The sequence below is a fragment of the Caretta caretta genome, chromosome 1, assembly GCF_965140235.1.
Source record: "Caretta caretta isolate rCarCar2 chromosome 1, rCarCar1.hap1, whole genome shotgun sequence".
Classification (NCBI taxonomy): Eukaryota; Metazoa; Chordata; order Testudines; family Cheloniidae; genus Caretta; species Caretta caretta.
In genome coordinates this window covers 14,816,551-14,832,641 of record NC_134206.1, presented here as the reverse complement: position 1 = coordinate 14,832,641, position 16,091 = coordinate 14,816,551, and the positions used below count along the sequence as shown (strand labels likewise).

The window sequence follows — 16,091 nt, the reverse complement described above, 5'->3', positions numbered from 1 at the left end:
GATCCCTTCTGGCCTTAGAATCTATGAACCTATAAGCTCAGCAGCAACAATGGGGCTGAATGAAGTCTTTCCACCACTTTCTGTCCTGTATCAGCTTCATGGCTTCACTCATCTTCAGATCTTTTTGTTCTATGCCATTTTTCACTGTATCTACCCATAAGTCTTCCTCTGTTTCTGGTTCTTTGCACTCTGTATGTATTGCCATGTATGGGATCCTTTCTGGGTCCATTCTTGACATATGTCCCAGCCATTGCAGTCATTTGTCATGAATCTTCAGTGACAGCGATTTCTTGCCTTAGCCATTTTTTATCACTTCATTTCTTATGTTCTGTAGTCTTCAAATTCTCAGTATTCTCCTCAGCCAGCTCATTTCTGCAGTCGATACCTTTTGGTCACCAACTTTCCTAATATACCCACATAGCAGTACCGGCATGACAGTTGTCTTACCCATGCTGATTTACAATTTTATCAAAATCTCATTTGCCTTCCAAATTTTTCTGAAAACAGTAACAGCTCGTCTGATTCTTCTTTTTATGTCATCTTCACATTTCCCATTCTTCAACACTTGTCCTCCAGAATACACAAATTGTTTAAGTTATTTGTCTCCAGCTTTGATCTTTACCTCTTCCTCTTGTCTTCCAATTACCAGAATTTTTGCCTTCTCCATGCTGATCTTCAGTCTGAATTTTCTGCTTTCCCAGTCTACCTTGTCAGTTATTCTCTGTAGATCCTCCTTGGTCAGTGTCATCAGGTCAATATTCTCTGGGAATTTAAGGTTATTTACTGTCCTTCCACATATCAGGACTCCTCCCATTTCATCTCTCAGTGCTACAGCCTTAAATGCTTCCAGTACCAAGATGAACAAAGCTGGTGATAGCATGCATCCTTGTCTCCCTTCTACAGTCATCCTGAACCATTCCATCAGCTTTCTGTCTACCCTCACCATACTCATTGATTCGCTATAGATCTTTTCTAGCAGTTTGAGCAATTTCTCAGGGATACCATACATTCTCAAAACTTACTACAGCCCTTTCTGCCAGATGCTATCCAAAGCCTGTAAAATTGTTGTAGTAGGTTCAGTTGTATTCTATGTACTTCTCCAATTAGTAGAAAAGTGATAGATAGAATAAGTGGAAAAGAGAAGACTGAGAGGGGACATGATAACAGTTTTCAAGTACATAAAAGGTTGTTACAAGGAGGAGGGAGAAGACTTCTTCTTAATCTCTGAGGCTAGGACAAGAAGCAATGGGCTTAAATTGCAGCAAGGGAGGTTTAGGTTGGACAATAAGAAAGACTTTCTAACTGTCAGGGTGGTTAAGCACTGGAATAAATTGCCTAGGGAGGCTGTGGAATCTCCCTCATTGGAGATTTTTAAGAGCAGGTTAGACAAACAGGGATGGTCTAGATAATACTTAGTCCTGCCATGAGTGCAAGGGACTGGACTAGATGACCTCTCGAGGTCCCTTCCAGTCCTATGATTCTATAATAGCTGTCTTATCACAAATAGCTGATCTATTGTACTTTGTCCTGGTCTAAATCCAGCCTGTTCCTCTGCACGTACTGCTTCCATATACCTCTTCATTCTCCTCTGCATATCTTGGCGAATGCTTTTCCCAGCCCGCTCAATAAGCTGATACCTCTGTGGTTCTTGCACTCACTCATTTCTCCTTTTTTATAGATGGGTACTTATCATTTCCCCCAATTTGCTTGGCACTTGTGCATGTTTGTTAATCTTCTTGAAGAGCTTGTGTATCACCATTACCACGTGTTCCTCACCTGCTTGCAGCAGCTCTGTGGTTTGGTTGTCACTTCCTGGCACCTTTTTCTTTTTCCAACTTTCTATCGAGATCTTGACTTCTACTAAGAACCCTGCCATCTGCTCACCCTCATTTCTACTAGAAAGCTTCTCCAGGACCATTTCAACCCAGCCTAGTGTAAGTGGGTGCAACTCCCCCAGAACTCTCTAGACCAAATCCAGTGATGTCATCAATGGTGAGGTAAGCTGCTCATGACATGGGGAACAAATGGTATTTTAGTAGGGTAATAGTAGTGTAAGCTACATCTATTTGGTGAGTGTGAATAACAATGGCCTCAAAAACCCGGTGACAGAAGGTGAGTGTGCAACAGAAAAATAATATAACAGACCATGTAAGATATAGTAGGCTCCCTGGCCCAGATCCACACAGGTATTTAGGCTCCTAACTTCCACTGATTTCAGTGGAAGTTTGGAGCCTACATACCTTTACAGCTCTAGGCCCTTTACTGTAACCTGTGGGCTGCTCTTTAAACAAACTGGAGTGGAGATAACTAAAAAGGGTGTAATTTGCTCCTTTAATTATTTTAGTGCAGGTCTGTGCATGCACATTCCTATTTTGGAATCCGCGTGCCCAATACTGATATTACTTAAGATGATTTTTTATCAACGTGTGATCAATCAAAACAGGACACTTTTATTCTGAAATAGGAGTGTCCCCACAAAGACATTCACAGCAATAACAAAAGATGTCAATTAAAACTGATTGTTGTTGGTTCCAGTTTGTGTGTAGACAAACCCTAGGTTTGCACCATCCCAAACAGGTCGAAGGCTCAGCTCATCCCTGTTGTAAGCAGGGGCAGCTCCCATTGACTTAAAGAGCAAATTTGGTCTCTACAGAATTCAGCTCAGTGTAAAGTACACTCATTTTGATTGCACAGATCAATGCCAGTAACAGTGCATTGTCATTTACATCAGTTCACTGACCAGCTCACACTCTATTCTCTTTCTTACACCAGTGTAAATCAGGACCATCTCACCTGAAGTCAGTACTATCGTGTAGAATCATTGTAAGTGAGAGACGATTCAGGCCCAGGTGTAATTTACACCAGCCCTTGTGTCATTGTTGCATTTAACCCTTTAAATCTACAGTTTTTCCTGACTAGTAACATTCAACCATAACTTTAATTTGACCCTCTAGGGCCCCTGAGACTTCTCTACCACTGCTGGCCCAGTGAACACAAGGTGGGACGTCCAAAAGTGCTTAAGGCCCATTTCCACAATGGAAATTAGCCACCAAACCTTGGATTGAAATCACGAACCTGGAAATACCTTTGAGTACATGGGTTTGAGGGAACATCTACATGGCAAAACAACCCCACAGCCCCATTAATCGTCTTGGTGGACGTTGCCAGTCAGGCTGGAACCTGGGCTCTGACACCTGGCACGGGACAGGGGAGGGAGGCAGGGTGTCTCAGAACCCAGGGTCCAGCCCAAGTGGGAATATCTGCACTGCTATTTTTATCCTTGCAGCACAAGTCAAAGTCAGTTGACCAGGGCTCTGAGACTGGCTGCTGCAGGTTTTTTGTTTTGCGGGGCAGACGTACCCTAAGTGACTTGGGGAACTGTGAAACTTGCCCCCTAGATGCAAGGCTTTGCTTGCAAGAGATGTGAGACAATGAGTCTTTGACAATGTGGTTCTCCCATCTGCCTGGAGTTCCTTCCTGTGGACATTGCAAATAAACCTGGTTTCATAGTTGCTTTGACACTGCAAGGTCAGGTGATAATATCACCTGATACAAAATACCACCTTGGACACTGCTGCTCCTTTTCCTCTGCAGGGAGATGGGGATCAAACAAAGGTTTCCCGTCTGGGGTTAATCCTTTTTAAGGCTGGGGAGGGGGTTAATCTGGACTCTCCCCTATTACCTACCCAAGAAGAAAGACTACTGAAAGTACCTGAAGGGACAAAGGAACTAACCTGAGGGGAAAGGCAGGGGTGAGTCCAGACTGAGGCAGAAGTCCAGTCTGTAAGAAGAAATAACTGGAACTCTGAGCTACAGAAACTCTGCAACTTGCCTAAAATAACATTTAAGGTGAGAAATTAGTACTTGAAACCAGTCTCTTTAAGATCTTAAGATTAGTATGTGTGTTTTCTTTTCTTTGCTCAGTAATCTGCTTTGTTCTGTTTGCTATCCCTCATAATCATTTAAAATCTGCCTTTTATATTTAATAAATTTGTTTTGTTTATTATTAAACCCAGTTTGTGCAATTTCTAACTGGGGGGCAAGAAGTTATGCATCTCTCTCTTCACATTGAGGGAGAGGGTGAATTTCGATTCACTTGCCCTGTGCAGATCTTTCTATACAGCACAAGAAGTATTATTTTGGGTTTATTCCCCAAAGGGGGTGTGCACATGAGTACTGGGTGAATTCTCTCACACAGAGCTGACTTCACCTGTGTATGTGTGCTACAAGAGTCCAGAGAGCCTAATTCAGCAAGACAGGGAGAGGGAATCCAGGCTGGTGGAGCAGGAGGGACGCAGTGAAACCCCCGTACAACAAGTGGCATCCCAAAAGGGGGTCCAACCTGTCACAGGTGCGATGGATTATTATTTATCTTTTGTACCACAGTAGTGGATAGGAAGACTGGACCAGTGGTTAAGGTACTGACCTGAGACCTGGGTTCAAGTCTCCACTTTGTCACAGACTACCTGTGTGACCTTGGGCAAGTTGCTTAGACTCTCTGTCCCTCAGTTCTCATCTGTAAAATGGGCCTACACTTGAGGTGGCTAGCAGTATAGGTACCAAAGCCTAGAAGTCACCCCTACCCAGGAAACAGGAAATGCTGATGATTACACTAGAGGTTTAACTGTGATCAGGGTACCATTGTGTTGGACACTGCGTATTCACCGAGACAGCCCCAGGGTCAAAGAGTTGACAATTTAAACAGAGTAGACAGATTATCCCAAGGACCTCTTGCCCTGGTATTATGGGAAAGGGTACACGACGCATCCATCTGCCAGGCATGGTTTCATACAGCTTTATCATAACCTGTCTTACTCGTCTCTTTCCAAAGAGACACAGACATTTTAATCTTTCCTTGTCCAACCTCCCTCCCCATAACCCCACTGCCTCTAATCATTTTCATTACCCTTCTCTGGACGTTTGCTTTATCACTGAAGTCTGGCAGGATGAAGCTGCAGTGAACTCATCCTTGTATCTCTTGCTGTTTGTTATGGTGACCTGGCATATTCTGTCTGCTGTACATTTATTTTAAATTCTTACTGCTCCAGCCAAGGCTTTGTAAATGAGCAAATCTATGCATTTCGCTCTTTCCCCGTGTTGGCTCTACAAGCTGTTCCTTTGTTCTTCACTTCCCTCACTCCCACAATATCCCATTTGTTCCCAGATGGTGGAGGAGGCAGGTGAGATTTGTGCTGTGTGTCTGCAAGATCCAATTCTCAAACCAGACCCAGTGGCCTGAGTGGTTAGCCAATATTCAGGGCCTGGCAGGGTTGTTTCCATTAGGAGGAGAAATCAGTGACGTGAGTCAGGTATTTCTTTGGGGGTAATCTTGTTTATTTACAAAGAACATACACTAAATCTTAGAGGGGTAGCCGTGTTAGTCTGGATCTGTAAAAGCGGCAAAGAGTCCTGTGGCATCTTATATCCAATACGTCTGTTAGTCTATAAGGAGCCACAGGACTCTTTGCCACTTTTACACACCAAATCTTGCTTCCCTGAACACAGTGTAAAAACAACACCAGGCAGTTTCCTTGCTCAGAAATCCCCAAGTTTGCCCCTCTAGTAACCTCTGTGCCCAAGAACCTCCGTCTCTCTGCTTCCTCTCAGGGTCCCACTCACTAGAGCCCTGCGCGGGACTATTTTTTTAATCCAGCTCCCATCCTGCTCTGCAATACCCACTCCCACCCGCTCCCACATTGTTTCCAGCATTTTGACCCCGCTCCCACCCACAAAAACCTTAGATCCCGCATGAGAGACAGATTCCCCCATGTTATTACAAAAATAAATAAATAAGACCCACAATGGTCAGTTAATATTTTATATATATATAAACAGAATTTAGACACAATTTTGACCACTAAAAGAAAAAAACAACTCTTGCTTAAAGCATGTAAAAAATACTTTTACTCTTGTTATAATAGACATCAAAGCTCTTTCCATTGGTCGCTTAAAGTTAAGTATTACAAAAAAGAAAAACTTGCTTTACACATTGCTGAAATTCTATTTATGACAAACTGATGAGAGATTTTGTATTTTCCTGCAAATTACCGCAGTCTGCTTTTTTTGACCACCCAATCCTGCCCTCAGCAAAGGACATTTTATCTGCTTCCACTATTCTGGCAGTGGGTCCTGCAGGATCCCAGTCCCGCAGCAGGGCTCTACCACTCACATCTGCTTCTCTGGGCTTTCTGCCTCTAACGACACATAGCTTGCAAACCCAAACTCCTGCTCCCTGTGTTTGCCAAGTGGTGGTGCTAGGCACATGCAACCCGTGCAACTTCAGGGGCCCCAAGGCAGTGAGGGGAGCCCCTGACATGGGTACTTGACCCTAGTGACAAACACAGCTGTAATGGAGCCGGAACGCATCGTACCTGTATGGATCCCCGAGCAAAATGGCTTCCTCCATGCGGTACATGCGAGGTCATGGTGTGCAGAGGACGCCATTTTGTAGAGCAAAATGGCATCATGCATACAGGTAGGGGCCCCCACAGGATAAATGCTGTCACTGCAATGGCAAACCCCTGTTAATCTACCTGGCATATCTTCGCTCAGGCCTTGTCATGCAGCCTAGTGACTTGGGCAGTAGTCTCCGTTGTTTCCAGCTGTCTCTACCACAACTGAGGGGCTTGTTTGCTCCTTCACTGAGCCTGTAAGAAGGGTGCGTGGTACTCGCATGGGCTTTGACCAGCTCCGTGATCAAAGACTCACTTGATGGCAGCCATTCGCACCTTTCAGGATAACAAGGCTAACTGACAGGTTTCAGAGTAGCAGCCCTGTTAGTCTGTATCCTCAAAAAGAACAGGAGTACCAGTGGCACCTTAGAGACTAACAGATTTATTTGAGCATAAGCTTTCGTGAGCTACAGATGAAGTGAGCTGTAGCTCACGAAAGCTTATGCTCAAATAAATTTGTTAGTCTCTAAGGTGCCACAGGTACTCCTGTTCTTTTTAAGGCTAACCTACTACAAACTACAGGCCCATTTCTTACTCACAAAGGGTGAAATTCACCCTCTGTGCAAAGGCCCAGCCAGGCCTATTCACAATTAATACACAAAAGCCTGTGCCCCAGTCAGCATGTGACATGCAAGTGAGGCCTAGCCTGTGCTCTTGGCACAGGGGTTAAATGAATCCAGATTCAGCTTCTCACACAGCTCCATTGGATTCAGTGGGACTAGCCACAAGAGGGGAGATTATATATGATCAATCCTTTTATTGATCCAATCAAAGATATTACCTGACCCACCTTGTCTCTCTATGAAAATTAAAGAAATGCAGAATGCACATGGAAAATATGGAAAGCTTCCTCTGTATTGACACCAGGCCCTCGCTAAGCCCAATTGTATGATAGGATTCTCTGTCCTGGGGAAGCTGCCATTAATCAGTCTAATTAAACTACAGCCCTTGGGAAATTCCTTTGTGGTAGAATCCATTAGGCCCTGAAACACTCATGCTGCAACCCAAGGAATGAGCAACATATCTTTTATGTCTGGAATGGCAGCCGGCCTTTCTAATAATAATAAAAAATCTGCTCAGTGACTTCACACCAGCCCTCCCAGAGATAAGGTATATACAGAAAATTCTATTCACATTCGGACTGTTTACCCTTTAAATGCCCATATCCTGCCTCAGTTTACTTAAACATCATTTGGTCCTCTCTCTAAGATGCTGTGATGTATTTACACAATGAGTCACATAAACTCTGCCATGTAAATAACAGCAAATTGTTTAATTCTTCCATGCACAATCTGCTCTGCAAACTATAGGGGAGATCTCTGTAGGGGGGGAATTGAAGGGGCCCAGGAAAAATTGGGATGGGAGGGGAGTTTTAACCAAAGCTTCTGAGCCAAATTTGACCTTGTGTAAGTTCGGTTAACATAAGTGGCTGTAAGGGTGGCAGAATGTCAGACAAAGGGATTTGCATGTTAGCATCGAGAGTAGACTTTCTTCCCCATAGGAATAAAGTTGCTATCTGTATTTCAGGGTAAATAATTTGGGTAAATTTGCTCTGCAGCTTTGGAAACCCAAATCGTAATAAATTAATACCAGACTTGGAAAAATGAAACTGACTATAACCAGGATTCGAAACTGACCAGCCTGGCTTCACAAAGTGAAATGCACACAGCAAACAAACAGTATAAATGGTGAAAACTAGATTGGATTGTTAAAGTCATTTCAGGTTCAAATATCAAATGTCTGATTAGTATGAGAGGTAAGGGATTCATGGTGCTACTTTCATGGAGAGATTGTCCCTTTGAAAATTCACAAACGTGGAACCAGTATTAAATATTTCATAGTGGATACTAAATACTCAATAAATTTCTCTTTAGTATCAATAAAAATAATTTTATGGAACGATAAATGTACATAGTGCTGTACATACATAGCCCCAAAGAGCTTACATTTTAACACAGACAAGATAAACACGGGGTAAGGCATGAGACAAGACATGGAACAGCAGCACATGGAAAAGAGTGAGGTGTGAGTGGTCCCCAAACTTTTTATGTCACCCCACACCTCCTTACCCGTAATGGAATCTGTCCGTGCCCCCTCAGGAGCCGTGGTTGGGAGCCAGGGCTGGGAGCGGGGCCGGAGCTGCAGCAGGGACTGGGAGCGGAGCTCAGCCATGGTCGGGGCAGGGGGGCTGAGGCCAGGAGAAGGAGTACAGCTGGGGGCAGAGTGGGGCTGGGTGGCGCTCCTTCCCTGCCCCCATGAGGGCTGACCCAGGCCCCACTGTGCCCCCCCAAACGTTCTTTCACAACCCCAAGTGGGGCATGTCCCTACAGTTTGAGGAACCACTGCTGTAGAGTGCAAAGAAGTTATTCAGACAGGGCCTTACCCAAAGCCCATCGAAGTCAGTGGGAGTCTCACCCTTGATTTCAGTGGGCTTCGGATCAGGCATATTTCTGGCTGCCCTAGAATTAAGTCACGATGACAAACAAAACCAGCTTTGTTTACATTGGGAGGGATTTTTGAAAACCCCACTCGTTAATCGTTGGCTTGGTTTCAGGCATGGCTCCACAGTGATTGCCATGCACTCTGATGGAGAAATACACCTCTGTGCAGAGAGCCACAAAAAGACACCATTTAAGTCCCACTTAAGCCCTATAGTGAATGCTTAACATGGATTTAAGAGGCACATGGACTTTTTGCTGCACAGGGGTGAATTTCACCCTTCATCTAGAAAGAGAAGGACGGCAATGAGCGCTATTTATGTGAGCAAAGAAATGCTGCAGGAATGGACAGCACCCTGAGGGGAAACTTTGAACTAAGGGGGATGGGGGAAGCATTAACAATATTTCAGCTTGACAAGGGCTCAGCTGGAAGCCCTTGACATATTGAAAAGGGATTTGTAGCTGAAGGTGGAGCCAAGGGTAGATCTTCCCTTGGAGAGCAGTTGGGGAATGGACGTAATTGCCGCAAACGTTTAAAAAATATAGATCTATCTTTTCATTCACAAGCAAAAGGGACCAGCTAGGGGAGGGGCAAGTGTTAGGAAGCAGAAGAATAAACACTGGGGTGTTGCAAAGCAGAGATAAATCCACCTCCAATGAGAAAGGGAAACAAGACTGGAAACTTTCTAAATCCCGAATGCGCTGATGGAATGCTTCTTATTACAAGGGGAGGTGCTGGCGAGTGGATCAATGGGAAAACACTGGAAACCGTAGTATTAATTTCTCCTAATTATGCCACAGAGCTGTTCGGAATTTCCTGTAACCTGATTTTGCATGGCGCGGGGGAGAAAAATGCATTGAAATTGTAATTATAATCTCTTCAGTGGAGTTTTCCTGGTAAATTAGACTCCAGGCACTTTGTTATGATTGATCATTTGTAGAACAGTAGCAGCTAGAGGCCCCAACTGAGATGAGAGCCTCCCTTGTCCTGGGTAGTGTACAAAGACACTCCCTGCCCCGAAGAGCTTACAAACGAAATAGACAAAGAGCAGAAGGGGAAATAGAGGCACAGAGAGGCCTGTGACTTGTACAAGGTCACATGGCCAGTCAGTGGCGTTGCCAACCTCAAAGATTCAGAAATTAGGAGTCAGCCACGAACAAATTGTGAGATTAAAAAAAAAACCCTAATGATTTTCAGGACAAAGATTATATTACGGTTTTTGGTCTGTACTGATATATTTTTTTAACTCCCCTACCCATCCCCAGTGTGTGCGTGTGAGAGTCTGTCCCCTGAGTTACCCAGTGTCCATGGACACAAACACAATGAGCTCCCAGTTGCCCACACTGGGATTTCCACTAGATATGAGGATAGGTAGGGGATGAACTGATGAGGTGCGATTCCCTATGCGTTTCTCTTGGGCATGCCTCAGGAAAATCCAGCTTTGCCTTAGTAAGCGGGTTAGTTCATGGTAATCTCTCAGTTCAAACCATTTGGACCTGTTCTTCTTCCTCTCCTAGGGATTTTAACAGGGGATTCTCAAAGGCACAAATGGTACACGCACACACCCACACCCCTATCTCCCTTTGATTTTTCAGTGGGAAGCATCTAGAAGCCCCAGTACAGACAAGGACCCCACTGCACTAGGGATTGTGCAAACACACAGTAATTGACCATCTCTGCTCCGCAGAACTCACCGTTTAAACAGACAAGACAGAAGGGGAAACAGAGGCCCAGCGAGGGGAAGTGACTTGCCCCAGGTCTCACAGCAGGTCAGTGGCAGAGCCGGGAATAGAAGCCAGGTCTCCTGAAGCCCAGCCTGGTGCCCTATTAGCTGGCTCAGCCTGCCTCTTAGACAGTGCAGATCAAAAGACTCAGTCCCTGCCCTGTAGCGAGGCGGTGCGGCTCCCCGCCGCCCCGGAGAGGGTCGAGCCCCTCTGGACACCAGAGTGGGCGGAGCCAGGAAGCTCTGAGCCCGCCCCTCAGAGGGACAGGTGGCGACCCGGAAGTAGAAAGGCGCGACCTGGAAGTATAAAGGGGAGGGGGCTTCAGAGCTCACTAGAGGACCAGTCGTCGGGGAGGCCAGATGTAGCCGGGAAAACCCCACGGCCCCAGGTCCACGCCAGGACTGGCCGGCCCCGGCCCCGGCCCGCGCCCGCTCTCCGGGGGGAGCGGCCGGCCCTGCCGCTTGTCCACTGCCCCAAGGAACCCCTGGTGCTGGACCCCCCAGAGAGCACCGCCGGGACCCAGGTACCAGAAGGAGGGGAGTCAGGAAGTAGCCCGGGGGCAGCTGACCCTAGCCCGGCTGTAACTCTGCCAGAGCTCATGTCAGTGTCTGGCGGCCAGGATCCCCACTGACCCAGCAGCGGGTCGTTTGCCGCTGCTAGGGCCCCGGGCCGGGACACAGTGGAGTGGGTGGGCCTGCGTCCCCCCTGCCACCCAACTCGTGGGTGGCCGTCTCCCCCTCTTCCAGGTCCTTCGAGGCCTGGGCTAACTCACACATGCTATGTTGCTCAGCCCCTGCCTGAGGGCCTGAGCTATTGACTGTTTGTTCCCCCTGCCCTGACCCAGGGCCTGGCCTGCTAACATTGGGCTATTTGCTCAGTCCCTGCCCGATGGCCAGAGCTACTGACTATTTGGTGCCCCACCCTGACTCAGGGTTCGGGCCTACGGTGCTCCGTCCAGTTACTGCAAGGGCTGCCGAGGGAGACTCCAGTGGCCAGACAAATTCCCCAAAGTTAACTGTGTGTAGCGAGCCAGTGTGGTTCCCCGCTGCCCAGGAGAGGGTCGAGCCCCAGCATAGCCCCTTTACATGCCCCTTTACATGCCCCCTTTTAACAGTTGAATTTTGGACAATGGCCAAATCACAGGGTGGGGACTGGGGAGGCAAGGCAGGGGTTCGAACAATAAGATGCTGCTGCTACTCAGCTAAGGTAGTGCACAGCAAGGTGTAGCAGGGTTATTTTTATTTAATGACATGAAAAGACATCAATGACTGGGCCTGAATCCCTGCTCACTTTCACCAGGGTGAATCAGGAGTAGTTCCACTGGAATCAGGTGTACACAAGTGGAGAACCATGAGCCAGCCCCTCAGCTGGTGTGTGAATCAACATAACGCCACTGATGTCAACAGAGCCTGGCTAATTTTCATCAGCTGATGTCTTCATCGACTCGTTCCCTGTGGTATGCCTTTGAAAATCCACCTCATAGCACCTAGGTCCATATCTCCCTCGTTATAAAGGGCGCCATTGTTCTCCTCTAACAATAGGCATTTATTAGGGAGAACAATAACAAGCAACAACTAAAACAAAATGGTCAGATGATGCATTTAGACTAGGACTCAGGAGACCTGGGTTCTAGCCCCAGCTCTGCTGAGTGCCTCTGGGCAAATCACTTCGCTTCTCTGTGCCTCTATTTCCCCTCTCACCCTTTGTCTTGTCTGTTTAGATCAGTGATCTTGGAAATATAAAATTTGATTTTATGACACACTTATTACACACTATTTATTATTATCATTACAGTATTTTTATTACATTATGAAAATGGCAACACTCTTCCACAATCTGACTTTCGTAGCTTGTATCACTTTGAATACGCCTGTTATATGACAAGGCTCCTATGTTTCATCAAGGAGTATCAGATGTGAAACAGCATGAAGGTATTTAAGAAGCCAACTCCAAGAGTTCCTCCTAAACAAGCATTCAGGTCTTGAGCAGTCCAGGCAAACAGTGCATGTTACAACAAAGCTTAAACTTGTTCTTCGTAATAATTTTAAGAACAAAACTAGCTGTCTATTTAATTTTAAAAACAGAAAAAAATATCCACCTTCCTTTTTCCATTTCTTACGAGTCTTGAAGTTTAAATCTCCTCAGTGTGATAGATACGCTTGCTTTGATCTGCTTAGCTCTTGGAGGTCCAGGGGCTCCGGGCTGGTGGCCCCGTGCTGCCCAGGGACCCTAGGGACAGTTCTGTCCACCATTAGGGAATTTTTTCCCGAGAAGCCCCTGTAACATTTCACAAACCCCAGTTTGGGAACCATTGATTTAGATTATAAGCTCTTCAGAGCAGGGACAGGTCACAATATAAATACTAGACTCTATGCACACTTCTAGTGCTAGCACGGCCAGGAATCTATCTTCTTTGGGACAGAGAAGGCTTGGGGGAGGGAGGAAATTGTTGGTGCTTAATAATAAATAATAAGTAGGTGTAAAAATTCACCAAAAAAACCCCAACCCCCTGCTTCAAAATAAAGAAATACAATAAAAAACCTCCATAAAATTCCCCCTTCCCCAGCAGGGCACATGGGAGTCGCACATGACAGAGACACAGCACTGTTCAGACTGCTGATTAATGAGGTACTTACTGGGTGACTGCTTCGGACAATGTGCAGGAACAGCTAATAGAGTGAGCAGCCCCGACCCACAGGCCTGAGACCAGGCAGAACAAAAAACACACAGGTTGCTTTATTAAATTATCGTGATTGAAACTCCTCTGCCGCATCGGGTTCTTGTTTTAAACAGACCCCCGGCTTTAAGGATTAAGGGGGAAGTGGTCTCTCTTTCCCAGGCCTGGTTTCTGCTTTTCAGCTGCAACCAGTTTGTTCCCCATCCATTCCCAGAAACTCAACCTACAGCAGAGGGAACTACAGCCATTGAGAGATATGTTTCAGAGTAACAGCCGTGTTAGTCTGTATTCGCAAAAAGAAAAGGAGTACTTGTGGCACCTTAGAGACTAACCAATTTATTTGAGAATAAGCTTTCGTGAGCTACAGCTCACTGCATCCGATGAAGTGAGCTGTAGCTCACGAAAGCTTATGCTCAAATAAATTGGTTAGTCTCTAAGGTGCCACAAGTACTCCTTTTCTTTTTATTGAGGGATATGCGTTGTTTAGGTTGCAGTCAAGGACCGTAACTTTGAATTGTCAGCCCTCTGGTGCAGGGACTCTTTTCATTCTGTGTTTGTACAGTGCCTGGCACAATGGGGTCCTGGCCCAGGACTGGGGCTCCCCAGTGCTACGGCAATACCAATAATATGAACAACAGAGTGGAACAGAGCAAAAGGGAAATTAAGACTGAATATTAGGAAGAACGAAAGGCTGTGTGAGCATGTGGCCAGAACTATTAAGCTTATGAACAATGTTACCTATCCTTATGTGCCAATAGATGGCGCTCTTTGTAATAACGAACTCCCCCACGGACACAGTTACATAAGTCCAACACCATGGTTCTAAACCCGGGGTACAGAAAGGTCTTCCAGTGGGTACATCAACTCATCTACATATTTGCCTAATTTTACAACAGGCTACACAAAAAGCACTAGCAAAGTCAGTAGAAACTAAAAGTTCATACAATGACTTGTTTATCCTGCTCTACATAATATATCAGTGTTTCTCAACCTGGCGCTGGCGACCCCCAGGGGTGGGTTGCGGGTTGGGTTTACGGGGGTTACAAATGCAGGGCCGGCATTAGGGGATGGCAAGTAGGGGCCCTGCAAAGCTAGATACATGCTGAAGCCAAAACCCAAGCCCAGCCACCCAGAGCTCAAACAAACCAAAGCCCGAGCCCCACCGCCCGGGTCTGAAATCAGACTCCTGAAAGGGGGACACTATGTTGGAAAGGTTGAGAGCCACTGTTATAACACCTTTCTTACCTAGAGTGGGTTTCCACAGAACAGGGTTAAATCACACAGGGCCTGATCCAAAGCCCACTGAAGTCAGTGGGAGTCTTTACACAGCAGGGATAGTACACTCAGCTAAGAAATTTGTTCTTACATTATGGGAGAGCTGGCAACATTGTGATTAACTTGGACTTCAGTGGTGCTAGGATCATGAGTTCACTAGTCTTATGATAGGGAAAAGTTATAGCAAAGAGTTCATTGCAGGGGTGACCCATGCAAATAGTGTTTACACAGAGGAAGTGGTGTTATAAGGAGGATCACGCAAAACGTCATATTTCTTTGAAATAGGTTTAAGCTGTCTGGGGCCCAATTCAGGCAAAGAAACATCTGCATCTCGACCCAGTGGAAGGTCCCTATAAATCAATGTGCGTGGAGGTGAAACCGGGCAGCACTTAATGTTTGTTTGCAGACACGAGTCCTTCATTTGCAAACACCTCATCAGCTGGAATCCGCCGGATAAAATATAGGCCTCTGGCTTGGAGCTGATTGGAAACATTCTCTCCCCACGCCAGCCCCCCGTAGAAGACATGGAAAACGGCAAACCTAAGAGCATGCATAGCTACAAAATTACCGCCATCCATCATGTCCAATCGGCTCCGGGAGAAATCCCAACTGGATGAGGAATTCTGCAGCATAACAATGGGCGATTAGATCTTTCTCAAAGCCATGCTGTCATGAGGGCCCTCCTGTCCCTTCAGGGCTGCCATGTGATACTTTCATTCCGCTTTGCAGAAAGCTAGAGGGGCCAAAAGGATCCAAGTGACACGACAGAGCATAACACGCAAGTCATAAAGGGACCTCTTGTATGTATAAATGTGTGATGCAGCCCTTGTGCAGCTGGCAACAGCCACAGCCACCGAGCTGTATCTACAGGCACAAACAAGCCAACCAGGCCTTCCTATTTAACTTCAATTACTTTAATTGGGATCAGAACAACTTGAAGGAAAGTAACAGCAAATATGAATCAAGTTAGCATGGTGTGAGGGTCCCTTATTTGCAAACTACAGTGAGTCCTAGTTCATCTTTGGGTTCCCGCTTCCAGCCCATCTGCAACAGACAAGAATTGTAAACTACACCCTATGGAATTTTCCAAAGCCTAAAGGTCCAGTATGCACACTCAGTCCCTACAGCTCTTAAAGGGCTAAGTACTACATTATATACCTCTCACGCACCATCCTAGGGAGCCAGGCAGGGCCAGATTTAGAGGCAGGCAACCCAGGCGACCGCATCTCAGTTATTCTTAAAATTAAGAAGTTTCTATAAGCTTAGAGGAAATTATTTTTTTAAAATTTGATTTGCTTATATATGGCATGAATAAATACAGATTTGCAGATCCTAGCGTGCACGTTTATCATCTTATATGACAGGCATAAATCATGCATGCAAATAATGCATCAAAGTTGTGAAATGGGCTACAAATGCAATAAAAAATAAGGTATTCAAAAGTTTAATAAATGGAGGGTGGGGTACCGAAGATGTTCCTCACCTTGGGCACCATTTGGTCTAGGGCCAGCCCTGGAGCAAGAT

General features: G+C 45.9%; 2 long non-coding RNA genes across 8 annotated transcripts in view; one reads left to right on the top strand and one right to left on the bottom strand.

Annotated features, from left to right (window-relative positions):
• The window catches only part of LOC125632218 (uncharacterized), a 143,281-nt gene extending 132,449 nt beyond the window's left edge, over window positions 1-10,832 (bottom strand). For all 7 annotated transcript variants that reach the window (XR_012667360.1, XR_007355228.2, XR_012667345.1 and 4 more), the window contains exon 1: window positions 10,586-10,832. This is a non-coding gene — a long non-coding RNA (uncharacterized LOC125632218). The remainder of the gene's footprint in view (window positions 1-10,585) is intronic.
• Window positions 10,833-11,032: 200 nt separating this feature from the next.
• Window positions 11,033-15,874, top strand: LOC125632237 (uncharacterized). Its single transcript, XR_007355243.2, has 3 exons — window positions 11,033-11,138; window positions 11,915-12,071; window positions 14,853-15,874. It is a non-coding gene; the product is annotated as an uncharacterized LOC125632237 (long non-coding RNA).
• The last annotated feature ends 217 nt before the right edge of the window (window positions 15,875-16,091 follow it).